Source organism: Vulpes lagopus, chromosome 5, assembly GCF_018345385.1.
Source record: "Vulpes lagopus strain Blue_001 chromosome 5, ASM1834538v1, whole genome shotgun sequence".
Lineage (NCBI taxonomy): Eukaryota > Metazoa > Chordata > Mammalia > Carnivora > Canidae > Vulpes > Vulpes lagopus.
In genome coordinates, this window is record NC_054828.1 from 64,611,339 (window position 1) to 64,626,942 (window position 15,604).

Here is a 15,604-nt window from a genome sequence, read left to right on the forward strand (position 1 = left end):
AGCATCTCTTGAGTCCTTACTCTGTGCCAAAAGTTCTAAGAACTTCATTATTTGAACTAATCTATATCTATATATATAATTGTTTCTATTATTTTATAGTAAAAAAAAAACTAGGGCATGGAGATGTTCAACAGTTTCCCTAGTGTCATCTGATAGTAAGTGGCCAAGCCAGGATTTTTAACTTTTGTAGTAGTAAATAGTAGGTTGCTAGTTTACATGCCATTCAAAAAGTATATTATGGGGCTATAGGAAGACTCCGGAGGCCAAGTAAAATAAAAGGGAATGATGTTTATAGATCTAGACGGGGTAGAAATTAGATTTAAAAGTGAGGAGAAGTTTTGTTAGAGATAAGGAATAACAAGAGATCCATTAATTAACAAATATTTTTGTGTTCTTATGTGTCAAGAATTATGTTAGAAGCAGTGAATAAAATTTAAGTACCCTTGACCCTTGAAAAACATAGGTATGAATTGTGGGGGTCCACCTACACATCAATTTTTTACAATACAGTAATATAAATGTATTTTCTCAAGATTTTCATGACATTTACCTTTTTCTAGTTTTGTTGTAAGAATATAGTATATAAAATAGTATATAATACATAAAACATACAAAATACATGTTGATCGACTCTCTATGTTATCCGTAAGGCTTCTGGGTCAACAATAAGCTATTAGTAGTTAAGGTTTGGGGTTGTCAAAATAATACATGCGACTTTAGGTCCAAACTGGTGATGTAGGAAGACCCTTACTCACTTCCTCCATGGACACACCAAATATACATCTATTTATACAGCAATTCCTCCTGAAGAAAAACTGAAAGCTGACTGAACAGCTTCTGTACAACAAAAGACAGAGAGACCATGTAGAAAAGAAGAAGAAAAATAGAGACATAGTAACAAAGGGAACCTCCACCCCAGTGTTGCAAATGGCAATATAGAGGGATAGTACTGATGGAAATGAGCAGGTTCATTTACCCTGGGGCTCACAGAAAAGGTCATGACTTAAAACAGCAACCTGAATCAAGGAACCAGTCCTAGAATCCTGTCAAATGGCAGGGCAACTGCTAGAACTCACTTTAGGTCAGAGGGGCTGGTAAGTGCCATGGTTTATGTTCCCACTCCACCTTGATAGTGTGGGTCTTTTGTCAGCAGGGACCAAGCACCATAGCTGGCCTGCTGCCTCAGTGAGCCCCAGGCCCCTAGTACAGACCCTGGGGCACAGAAAAAAAATCCACGTTTTAAAAGAACTACAATATATTAGATACAAGTCCATAACGCCACAAAATGAAAGGGAAAAGCTGCTAAAATTCTCCCCAAGTCAGAGGGGCTGGTGAGCTCAACAGTTTATATTCTTCCTCCACCTTGATAGTGTGCTCAAGAGCAAGATCCAGTGACTGAGGTGGCCTACCACCACAGTGAGCCCTGGGCCCCTAGCCCACCCAAGCCCTAGCCCTCTATCTCATCACAGTGGTACAGACCCAGACATCCATGGGTAGTGCTCACTATAGATCTAGTTATCTTGTGAAGGTGACAAAGGTGCAAAGGACCCTGAAACATGCCAAGCCTATATCCTTTTGGTTTCAGACAACTTGTGAGGGCAGTTCCTGCACCAAGTGCCCCAAGATTTCTGGCTATGCCTGCCTCAGCTCCAGTTGTCCCACAAGGATAACCCATTTGCAGCCTCTGAGGACCCTGTGGCCCATGCCCCATCTCAGTTCCAGCCTTCCTGCTAGGGCACCCATCCTCCCCCCCCCCACACACACAACCCTGGAATCCCCTGGCTTGCACCCACTCCAGTTCCAGCCATCTCACCAATGTGGTCCCAGAACAGTGCTTCAGGACCCTCAGTCCACTACAAACATAGCTCCAGCCAGTCAGCCAGGTATACGCAGTCAACACAGGGGATGAGCATAACAAACTCACTCCTTCAAGTTTAGAAGTATCTGTTCTGCCTAATTCATAGAAACAAGCAAAGAAAGCCAATCAAGATGAGGAGGTAGAAGAATATGCTCCAACTGAGAGAACAAGACAAAACCTCAGAAAAACAAGTAAATGAAACAGAAATTCATGATAAAGAGTTCATGGTAATGGTCACAAAGATGCTCACTGGACTAGAAAGAAGAGTAGATAAACTCAGTGAGAACTTCAACAAAGAGAAAATAGAAATAATAGAAATAACCAATAAGAGTTGAAGAATATAGTAACTGAAATGGAAAATACACCAGAGGGAATCAAGAGTAGATTAAAAGATGCAGAAGGGGCAGCCCAGGTGGCTCAGCAGTTTAGCACCTGCCTTCAACCCAGAGCATGATCCTGGAGTCCCAAGATCAAGTCCCAGTCAGGCTCCCTGCATGGAGCCTGCTCCTCCCTCTGCCTCTCTCTCTTTCTCTCTCTCTCTCTCTCTCTCTCTCAAGAATAAATAAATAAAATCTTGAAAGAAATAAAGGATGAAGAAGAAGAGATCAGTGAACTTCAAGATGGGGTAATAAAAACATACAGGTTGGGCAGCCCGGGTGGCTCAGCGGGTTAGCACCGCCTGCAGCCCAGGGCCTGATCCTGGAGACCCGGGATCGAGTCCCACATCGGGCTCCCTGCGTGGAGCCTGCTTCTCCCTCTGCCTATATCTCTGCCTCTCTCTCTCTCTGTGTCTCTCATGAATAAATAAATGAAAAATCTTTATTTAAAAAAATAAAAACATACAGGTTAAACAGCAAAAAGAAAAAAAATTAATGAGAATAGGTTAAGGGATATCTTTGACAATGTCAAGCAATGAAATACTTGCATTATAGGGCTCCCAGAAGGGGAAGAGAGAGAGAAAAAATATATTTGAAGAAATATAGCTGAAAACTTCCCTAATCCCAAGAAGGAAAGAGATATCCAGGTTCAAAAGGCACAGAGGGTTCCAACCAAGATTAATACAACAATAGGACATAACAATTGCAAATATGTACCCAACAGAGGAGGACCTGTTACAGCAAACATTAACATACATGAAGAGAGAAATTGACAGTAATACAATAATAGCAGGGGACTTTAACACCCCACTTACAGTGACAGATACATCATCCAGGCATAAAATCAATAGGGAAACAGTGTCTTTGAATGACACATTAGATCAGATATACTTAACAGATATATACAAAACATTCCATTTAAAAACAACAGAATACATATTCTTTTCAAGTGCACGTGGAACATTCTCCAGGACAGAGTACATGTTAGGCCACAAAACAAGTCTCAATACATTTAAGAAGACGGAAATAATATCAATTGTCTTTCCTAAGTACAACTGTATGAAACGAGAAATCAATTACATGAAAATAATGGATAAAACAAAATCACATAAGGGCTAAACAATAGGCTACTGAACAACCAACAGGTCAATGAAAAACTCAAAACATCTGAGACAAATGAAAATGAAACACAATGGTACAACATCTTTGAGATGCAGCAAAAGCAGTTCTAAGAGGGAAATTTGTAGCAATGCATGCCTACCTCAAGAAATAAAAATCTCAGATAAACCATTTAACTTCAGACCTAGAGGAACTCGAACAAGAACAAAGCTTAAACTAAGTATAAGGAAAGAAATTATAAAGATGAGAGTAGGAAAATAAATAAAAATAGAGACAAAAATACAAGAGGAAAAAAAATCAATGAAACCAATAGCTGATGATAAAATTGATAAAGCTTTAGTCAATCTTACCAAGAAAAAAGAGGTCACAAATAAGTAAAATGAGAAATGAAAGAGGGAAAATAACACCAGAGAAACACAAAGAATTATGAGACGACTATGACAAATTGTATGCCAAATAACTTGAAAACCTAGAAGAAATGGATTCCTTGAAACGTACAATCTTCCAAAGCTAGATCAGAATAGATAGAATATTTGAACAGATTACTAGTAACAAAATTGAATTGGTAATCAATAAAATCCTTACAAACAAAAGACTGAGACTAGATGGCATCACACATGAATTCTACCAAACATCTAAAAAAGAGTTAATACTTATTCTTCTCAAACTATTCCAAAACATAGAGGAGGAAGGAAAGGTTCCAAATACATTCTATGTATCCAGCATTATTCTGATACCAAAACCGATAAAGACAGTACAGAAAAAAAAAAAAAAAAGGAAAGAAAGAAAGAAAAGAAAATTACAGGCCAATATCCCTGATGGCCATTGGTGCAAAAATTCTCAGCAAAATATTATCAAACCAAAATTGACAATGCATTAAAAGGACTATTCCGATCACTAATCCACAATCAAGTGGGATGCTTCTAGGGATGCAAAGATGGTTCAATATTTGCAAACCAATCAATGTGATGCACCACATTAACAAAATGAAGGATAAAAATCATATGATAATCTTAAGAGATGCAGAAAAAGCATTTGACAAAATTCAACATCCATTCATAACAAAAACTCTGAACAAGTGGGTCTAGAGGAATGTACTTCAACATAATATAGTCCATATATGACAAACTCACAGATAATATCATACTCAATGGTGAAAACCTGAGAGCTTTTCTTCTAAGATCAGGAACAAGACAAGAATATCCACTCTCACCACCTTTATTCAATAAAGTATTGGAAGTCCTAGTTACTGCAGTCAGACAAGAGATAAAAGACATTCAAATTGTTAAGGTAAAAGTAAAACTATCACTACTTTCAGATGACATGATACTGTACAGAGAATACTCTAAAGACTACCAAGAAACTACTAGAAGTTATAACGAGTATGGTAAACTTGCAGGATACAAAAATACACATAAATTTGTTCCATTCTTATACATGAATAACAAAGTAGCAGAAAAAGAAATTAAGAAGCAATCCCATTTACCATTGCACTGAAAAAGTAAAATACCTAAGAATCAATCAAAGAAGTAAAATATCCATATTCTAAAAACTATAAAACACTGATGAAAAAAACTGAAAGCAACATAAACAAAAACAAAGATCTAACATGCTCATGTATTGGATGAATTAATACTATTATAAATGTTCATACTACCCAAAAAAATCTACAGATTCAATGTAATCCCCATCAAAATAACAGCAGCATTTTCATAGAACTAGAATAAATAATACTAAAAATTGTATGGAACCACAAGATCTCAAACAGCCAAAGCAATTTTGAGAAGGAAAAATAAAGCCGGAGTAACACAATCTGAGGTTTTAAGATGTATTACAAAGCTATAAGAATCAAAACAGAATGGTATTTGTATAAAAACACACACATAAATCAATAGAACAGAATAGAGAGTTCAGAAATAAACCCATGCTTATATGGTTAATCAATCTATGACAAAGGAGACAAGAATATACAATGGAAAAAAGACAGTCTCTTTGATAAAAGGTGCTGGGAAAACCTGACAGCTACATGCAAAAGAACGAAATCGGACCACTTTTTTACACCATACACAAAAATAAACTCAAAATGTATTAAAGACCTAAATGTGAGACCAGAAACCATAAACCTCCTAAAAGAAAGCACAGGCAATAATCTCTTGGACATTGGCCTTAGCAGTATTTTTCTAGATAGGTCTCCTTAGGCAAGAAAAACAAAAGCAAAGGCAAATTATTGGGGCTATACTAAAATAACTTGCATAGCAAAGGAAAACATCAATAAACAAAAAAAGCAACCAACTAAATGGGAGAAGATATTTTCAAATGATTTATCTGATAAAGGGTAAAATCTAAAATCTATAAAGAACTTCCTTAGCTAAATACCAAAACCCCCACAAATAATCCAATTAAAAATGGGCAGAAGACCTGAATAGACATTTTTCCAAAGACGACCTACAGATGGCCACCAGATACATGAATAGATGCTCACCAACACTAATCATCAGGGAAATGCAAATCAAAACCACAACGAAGTATTATTTTACACCAGTCACCTGACACTAATGTCTAGTATCCAAATGACAAGAAATAACAAGTGTTGGTGGGGATATAAAGAAAAAGAAACCTATGTACACTGCTGGTTTGAATGTAAATTGGTGCAGCCACTGAGGAAAACAGTATGGAGGCTCCTCAAAAATTAAAAATCGTTATACTGTATTGTCCAACATTTCCACCACTGGATATTTACCCAAAATAAACAAAAACACTAATTTGAAGAGATACATGCATCCCTGATTACTGCAGTATTATTTACAATAGCTAAGCCATGGAAGCAACTTAAGAGTCCATTGAAAGAAAAATGAAGAAAATGTGCTGTGTAAATATATATGTAAATACGCACATACACACACAATAGAATACTGCTTAGCCATAAGAAAGAATGAAATCCTTCCATCTGCAACAAACATGGATGGTCTACAGGATATTATGCTAAGTAAAATAAGACAGAGAAAAAGACAAATGCCTTATGATTTCACTTACATGCAGATTCTAAAAAATGAAAACAAAAGCAGAAACACACCCATAAACACAGACAACAACCTGGTGATTGCCAGATGGGAAGGGGGTGGGAGGTACAGGCTTCCATTTTTAGAATGTATAAGTCACAAGGGTGAAAGGTACAGCATAGGGAAATAGTCAATGGGATTCTAGTGTTGTATGGTAACAGATGGGAGCTGTGATTGTGAACATAACATAACATTTAGACTTGCTGAATCACTGTTTTTCACCTGACACTAATGTAACACTATGCCAACTAAACTTCAATTAAAAAAACAAAAAAGTGGGATGCCTGGGCGGCTCAGCAGTTGAGGGGCTACCTTTGGCTCAGGGCGTGATCCTGGAGAACTGGGATCAAGTCCCTGCAGGGAGCCTGCTTCTCCCTCTCTGCCTCTCTCTGTGTCTCTTATGAATAAATAGATAAAAATCTTAAAAAAAGAAACAACAACAAAAAACTCAAATAAGTTATGCGCTGATGTTCGACTGCACATGGGATCAGTGCCTCTAACCCCTGCGTTGTTCAAAGGTCAAATGCAGTAAGCTTTACCTTCTTTTTCAACTGATATCCTTCTTAGGAGGGGTAATAAACTGAATTTGAAGCCACTTCGTTTGAGAATCTTCAGAAAGATTCCACGAGGCACTGAGGTTACATAGCAGCACTGGCAAGAGAAGCAGCTGAATGTAAAATGGGGAAATGAAAAGCAGAGAGATACAATATTTTAGAAAGAAGCCTATTGTTTTGATGAGGCTCTAGGCATGTATTGATAACTGGGAACCTCAGCAATGCCTCAGCATGTAACAGAAGAAAGACCAACACGTAGTTTGCATTCTGTGTTAAAGGGTTACCTTTGATTCTTAATTGGAAGTGAGGTTTCCTGTCACTGTGTCCAACTGTCATGCATCAAGGGGCGACCTGTCAGAGTGTTGAATCAGTTATCCAATGCTGTGTAATACACCACTCCAAAACACAGCAGCATGAAACAATAACCCTCAATTACTGCTCCGTGGGTCAGCTGCGAGATTCTGCTGGTCTTGGCTGGGCTCACACTTGTGACTGCTGGGAGCTGTGGATGGACGGGCAGTGCTGGGTTTGTCCGGACTCTCACATGTGTTGGGGGTATCTGGCTATCTATAGCCCCCTACCATTAGCTTAGCTGGAACAACTGGGTTACATCCAAGTGGTGTCTCGCCTTTCACCAGCTTGGCCTGTTCTCATGGCTGAGAAAGCAAAGTTTTGAGATAATTAAGAGAGACAAGCTCAGGACTGGGACACAGTCACTTTGGCTACATTCTATGTCCAAAGTACATCATTGTCTGGGGGTGGAGAAAAAGACTCCACCTCTTGGTGAAGGTTGTTGCAAAGTCACAACGCAAGGTGAGATTCAGGAAAGGAAGAAAAATTGGAGCCATTTTTTCCATCACCACCAGTGGCTTCATGCTAGTCTTCAATGCAAACTTTGCTTGGTCACCTGAGCAATCTTTTCCAATCTAATGTGATTTTGATACACATCAACTTTCAATTCTTCAATGGCTCCCCACTGTCCTGATACAAAACCTAGATTCTATTAAACATAAATGGCATTCCCTTATCTGGCTTCTGCCTACTTCTTACCCTACCCCCTACAACTAATCCTGTCACACCCAGGTCCTGTATGTACTTCTTAGAACACATCTGTTCCTACACACATTTTGCCCTGAAGCTGGACTCTCTTTCCAACTCTCCTCAGCCATTTCCAGTCAGCTCTTTCTCATATCTGCAAGTTTAAATGGTCAAATTCTGTTGATAATTAATATTTCTGCCATAAAATTAAGTGGACAAATACTGAGATGTTATCACAAGATGGTTTTGAAACAAAGTCTTCCTAGAACTAAACTCTCAACAAGAACTTAATTCAGGGTTTTATGAGGTTGTATTAAATATTTAATCTTAGTTTTTTGTTTTTTTTTCCTGTTGATATTTCATAATTTGTATTGAAAGTATTTTACCTAGATTTTTTTCCCTAGAGTTGCTTGTGAAGTAATTATCTATAATCTGTTTTCAAGTCCTTTTTTTTTTTTTTTGGTAAAATGATTTTCATATCAGACAGAAAAAAATACTACAGAGCTTTCCTTCACAGTGTGTACCTCCACCAAGGCTCCCCTGACTCCCACAGGTAGATGGAGGTGCCTTTTCTGCATGCTCCCTTTGCTTTCTTCTGCAGTTACTTTTGTTTGCTGTCTGGCTAACTCCTGTGATCCTAGTCTTTTCCTCTTGATAATCTTATGGCGTAACAGTGCCTGAGATGCACAGACATTGCTTATTAAGTGAATCATTGCATGATTTAGTGCACACTACATAGGCACATTAGTAATAACTGAGTTTGCTTCTTGTGAATTGACTAACATGTTCCTTATTCAAAATGCTGAGTATCAGCTGTTAGGAAAGATTCTGGCAAATGGAGCATGATTGTGATTTGCACTGCAAATGTCATGTTAATTCTTTTTGTTTTCTGGCTGACAGTTAAATCTCTTGTACCATGCATCAAAAATGTCACAGCTAAATAATCTGAGGGATTAAATGTTTCCTCATAATTTCCCTGCTGCTAAATGGCAGAAAGATATTACCTGACCATTGTTGTCAGTCTTCACTGGTGAGTTTACATAGAAAACACTTCCTTTTTTTGTTTTTTGTTTTTGTTTTGTTTTTACTTTGATGACACTTAGAAACATAGTCAAATCACAAATTAAGAGTTGTTAAAAAAAAAAAAAAAAAGAGTTGTTTGCTCCGAAGTATAGAATTTCGCTATTTTATTGTCAGTCATTTCACATGTTTCATTAAGATTGTCACCAGAAAAAAATAAAATAAAATAAAATCGTCACCAGCTCTGGTCACTGTTTATTTTCACCCACAGTGCTCTTTTTGTGAATTTCTTTTTTTTTTTTTTTTTTTGTGAATTTCTTTTATGCTAGCTTTTATCAAGATGATATTAGAAATTTCTAAATTTTATATTGTTTCATAAGGACTGAATAATGAATGATGCCAGCACTTATAAACACTAACGGAAGCTTAAATATATTTGTTGCCTTGATTATTTCGGGTAGTGTTCCTCATGATATTACGTGAAACTCATTTGACCCTCCTCATTTCACCTCTGGCTTACCATTAGGCCCCTTTCTTGTCTTATGGTTCTTATTTAGTTGTAAAAAGTTAAAATGGTCCATTTACTGTTTCAAAAGACTAATTTCAGAACAAGTTTTGACGAGAACCTTGTGGCAGTTGAGAAAGAAAGTATGTGATATCTCTTAGCATCTCTTACAGGTTTACTGAAAAAGAATACTTGAGAACAGATTATAGATAATTACTTCACAAGGAGCTTTTTAAAATCCAATTACAAGATTTCTTATTTAAGCGGAAAAATGAAAAAAAAATTCAGGCTCAGTTAAATGCAATGTGCTATTTCACAGAGTATCAAGTCCATCTTGGGAGTTTAACTGTGGGAGGATTTTGTGATAGCACCATCTTCCTGCAACAGGATTCCACAGATAGCATTATGATGAATCTCCTGTATGTGTTCATTTAATTTCAGGGGTTGCTGCACTAAACAATAAACCGAATTTGAGAGCCTGAATCCGGATGTATCTTGTCACTTTTTTTTCCCAAGTCAGTTCAATCAAATGTCATTCTATTCAATTGAATATAGACAGGGTGAATTTCAAGTAAGAGAAAATTCAACCTGAGTGACAGATTTTCTCTTGAAGTTACTTTTGTTTGATTTTATTTATTTTTTCTTTCTTTGCTGTGAAGCCACACAATGAAATGGAATCCAGAATGTCAATTCCACTGTTGCTTGCTGCTTTCTGATTCAGGCTTTTTTGGATCAGTGAAACTAGTTGCTCCATACGTGTCTCATGCGGTCATATAGGTTGGGCACTGTACAAATCCAGGGAGTACCACTTACATATGTCATTAGGTGGATGTCAGTCCCTAGGAACTGTGCAGTGTCCACTTTGTTCAACTGTAAACAGAATCTCTGCTGAGTTTGTCTGTCAGGAAAGAGCTATTGCCTCCTGTTTTATGTCAAAGGAATGCAAAGAATAAAAGTGACAGAGATCTTCAATTAGTGATTTAAGCATTTTTTGAGGGCACTGTAGGGAATCTGGGCCATAAACTGATAAACTGTGACCCTAAGCAAGCAAATGACTTAACTTCTTCTGGCCTCAATTTTCTTATCTGGGAAAGATAAATAATAATATCTTGTTTTCTCTGCTACCCCAAGATATGAAGATTAAATGAGAGATTGGTTAATTCTCTGCAAAGTTGAAAGTGTTAGGCAAATGCTAATATTATTCTAATATTCTAATATTATCATCATTATGAGAATGTGCCAGAAAAGACACATGGCACTTGATGATCTTGGTTAAATCTGTATAGCATTTTCTATCAGTGAGAGCTATTTACAGTACATTGGTAATTAAAACAAGGTCATATGCTGTGGTTCTTACAAGGTTTTAATATTGTAACAATTAGAAGTACTTATCTTTTAAACATTTATAGATTTAAATAAATATGGTAGGTGTATGGTATTCTTATCCTATTCTAAGGATTGAGTTACACTATATTTTATCACTCCTAAGTAGAAAAGATTATATTTTTCTTCCAAAATCCATCTTCGTGTCAGCTAGCAGTCTCAATTTAAAGACGAAATTTAAACAATAGCTTGATTTATGTTTTTACATACATTTATTTGGAGGGGACTGCATGTCATATATGGTTTTAAGCCTTCTACAAATTTTTTACTACAAATTTTCACTCATTTACTGCCCATAGTCACTCACAAAGTAGGTATGATCACTGTCTGCATTTTGCTTATGGGAAATTAAAGCAGTAGAAGTTAAGTAATTTGTATAGATTACACAGCTAGTAGATGGTAGAGAAGTATTCAAATCCTGGATATCTGGCTACAAAGTCTGTGGCTCCTAAACACTGACTTGTTATCAATCATGGTGTCTTTCTCAGAGCTGTGCATAGGAAAACACTGTAAATCACACAGGTAATATGCAGAGATGCATATAATTTCAAGGTCAGTTGATTTGAGTCCTGTACAAATAAGGCTAAAGTTAAAGACCATATTTTCATGGAGAACTTTCCATGTAGATCAACACTATTTGTTTATGCAGGTAATGTCTCCTGTGGACTAGAAAAACTAAAAGAAGAGATGGGCAAATATCAAACATCCCTTGTGAGTCACCGTGCATTCCCCACTGCTGACCAGATGTCATATTTGAATGTTCACAAAACCATGGTAGCACATCGGATGCTATTACAAGCTAAGGTTTTTCCATATCCAGTTTAATATTCCTAAACAAATATCTTCTTATTGGGAGGCAAAATTTCCATCAAATTAGAACAAAATATTATATGGAGGTTTACGTGTCTTTTTTTTTTTTAAATATGTAGCTTAGTCATGTTTCCCTGTAGCTATGCTAACGCTATTGCCAAAGGAATTCTATGTAACTTGAAATTATTATGTGACCTAGAATAGGAGCCTATTCTTTGTGCCATAATCCATCCATTTTTATTCTTTCAATCTTTGGAAAACAAAACTACATTTACTATCCCTGGTCTTCCAGTGCTTCTACTTTATCCATGATTAATCAATGATTAACCTTCAAGGGTTTGGCACTGTAACGTAGGAGTTCTTTCAATAATTTTGATAGACAGTCCGTGTCAAATGGAATCATGGATCCATTAAAAGAACTTCCACCCTCATATATGTCCCTGATACTTTATTGGTAGTGTTAATTATCCCTCTGCACTAGAAACTATTCCTTTTGGGATAGCAGGCAGAAGTTAAACAGAAATGAAAGAGATATACAGTATTTTAAAACACACCTACTGCCATATTGGAACTTGGTTTAATTTCATTTGATATCTACTAGAGTCATGTGGGGATATACATAATCACTAAATTTATAGAGTACATTGATTCAGAGATCTAAGTATCTGAGGGCTATAAAACCAGTAAGTAAATCACTAAACATCAAATCTAAGTCTCCCCCAATTCCAAAGTACTTTATACTTTCTATTTTTTTTTTTTTTGCAATCCTCTCTCAACCACCACATAACATGTAAGCAACTAGCCAAAACAGAAGGATTTGGGTTTTTAAGAGAAATTAAAGAGACTGTTTAGTTTTATAAGAATTTCCCACATGTCTCAATTCTTGACTTCCAGTTAATATTTACACAAGTCTGTTATTAAAGTGTTCTCATCTTTTGCACATTTGTTTTACAAGTAATTGGAGCTCATTACAGAGTTCTCTATGTAGTTCTATTGGTATTTTTTAGGTAAATTTTCCTATCCCATTTTCAAATTCTCAATCATTCTTGAACAAACTTTTCTTTCATTTTATAGGAATCTATCAATAGCTTTGACTTAGAATTCCTACAAACTTTGGTCCATTCAAAACCAGCCACAAGTATTTTTACTATATTCATAACTAACCTGTCCACTCAAAGTTCCTTTGAATTAAATAAAAAGTGAATATTGATTGTAATTGTGAGGGTTGCCTTCACTTAGGATCATAGTTATTAAGGTTGAAAATGTATAATGCTTGGCCAATGGTAATTTATGCCAGTATATTTTTGTCTTCTGGAGGCTATCTTTAAAAGATAAACTATCACTCAAGACCAGCTCAGTCCTTTTATGTTACTGGATTCTGATTTTGTAGGTGCAGTGAGGCACATACATAATTTTAACATAAAATCTGCTGTCATTTCATTTAGATCATCAGTATTTTCTTACATCAGTATATATAACAAAATATATTAAAAATATTTAATCAAAGATTGATGCCCAGTATAAATACATAGAATTAGAGATTTGCTAAGTTAGATTAGTAGTTATCCCAACTTAATTACTTTTAAGAACTCTATTTGTGAATATTTCAGGAGTTTTAATTTCTTGATTCATGACAAATGAAAACTTTTCACTGTTTAGACTTTCTCCCTAAACAATATCCTCCATGCTGATAACTCCACAAATGTGTGTTTAGTTCCTGCTCTTGAACTCTAAGATCATTACTCCAACAATCTACTAGACATTTTCCCTCAGCGGTCTAATTGGTATTTGAAATACAACACAAGTAAAACATCATTCTTTCTTCTTTCATAAGTCTCTTCTAATGTTATAATCACCATATATCTAGTTTCTCATGTTAAACACTTAGTTATCTTTAACTCTTCTCATTTTCTCTCCTATTCCATCAGCAAGTACTATTTACAGCCTCAAATACCCTGAATCTATTTTTCTTTATCTCTTCTGCCATCATCCTGGTCCAATTCACCATCATCTCTTACTTAGGTAAGTGAAAAACCTTAATTGTTCCTCCCACCCCTATACAGACCACTGACTATAATCCATTCTGTACACAGCAGCCAGAATAAACTTTTATAAGAATAAATTTACATTTCAACAAATTGTGCTGGGGCAATTGTACACTTAGAGGCAAACAAACCAATAAAAACAGATAAAACAAACACCCTCCCCAGCTTAACCTAAGTTTCATAACCTATACAAAAATTAAACAGATTATGGACTTGAATGTAAAATGTGAAGCAACAGGAATTTTTTTAAATGGGAGAAATATTTGGGATTTTGATTTAGGCAAAGAAATCTTACATTTGAGACTAAAATATGTACATGAAAGGAAAAATTCATAACTGGGGCCTCATCAAAATTAAACCTTTTGCTATGTAGAAGACCATGAGAAAAAGTTGAGGAGATAGATGACAGATTTGGAGAAAATACTTTCAAACGACATATCTAACAGATGACTAGTATCTAGAATATATAAAGGACTCTCAAAACTCAACAGTACAAGTTCTGATTCAAGTTGGCGTTTACGAGGATCCTGAACTCCCCTCCTCCATGGACACACCGAATCTACAGCTACTTATAGAGTAACTCCCTTTGAAAGAAATCCAAAAACTAACTGAATGACTCCTACACATCAGATGAATGAGAAAAAAAAGAACACATTAAAATGCATAGGAGAGGTTCAGACACAACCTCACCATAAACCCCAATGTAGTGACATACAGTCTTGCCATAAACCCCAGCCAGCACAGTGACAACTAAGAGAGAAATAAGAAAGAATTCTTAACAGACTCTGGCTTATTTACCTTGACTATTCCCCCAGAGCACAGCACAAATGCAGGGGACTAAAACAAAGGAATTATAAAACAGTCAGAAAACAATTAACAAAATAGCAAAAAAGACACATCTATTGATAATTAGTATATATCTTTTAAATGTAAAAAGACTAAATCTCCAATCAAAAGAGAAAGAATGGCTGAATGGATAAAAAATATAAGACCCAACTATACCTGGCCTAGAATAGACTCAAAGAATATGAAAGTGATGGGAAGGAAAAACATATTTTGTGTAAGCAGACACCAAAAGAGAGCTGAGGTAACTATACTTATATCAGACAAATGGTACCTTAATACAAAGACTGTAATAAGAAACAAAGAAGGTTTTTATATAATAATAAAAGAGTGAAACCAACAAGAGAATGTAACATTTATAAAGATTTATGTGCCTAACATAAGGGCACCTAAATATATAAAGCAAATATTAACTGAGCTAAAGGGAGAAAAAGACAGCAATCCAGTAATACTGGAGGACTTCAATACCCATTTCGTCCAATGGATAGATTAGCCAGACAGAAAATCAATAAAGAAACACTGGCCTTAAATGACATTTACAGAACATCCCACAATACAATCTTCTCATGGGCACATGAACATTTAACAGGATAAGAGAGAGAATATGTTAGGCCATAAAACAAGTCATAATAAAGAAGAATGAAATCATACCATGAATCTTCTCCAACCATAATAGTATGAAACTGGAAATTACAAGAAGACAACTGGAAAATTCAAAAATATATGGAGATTAAACACATGCTACTGAACAACCAATGGATCAATAAGGAAATCAAAAGAGAAATAAAAAATAGACAAAAGAAAATGAAAGTACACCAACACTTATGAGATGTAGAAAATGCAGTGCTAAACTACATTTATATATTTAAGTGGAAATTTATAGTGACAAATGCATACATTAAGAAGAAATATTTCAAATAAACCAATCCAACTATATACATCAAAGAACTAAATTAGAACTAAGCCCAATGTTTGCAATGGAAACAAACAAAA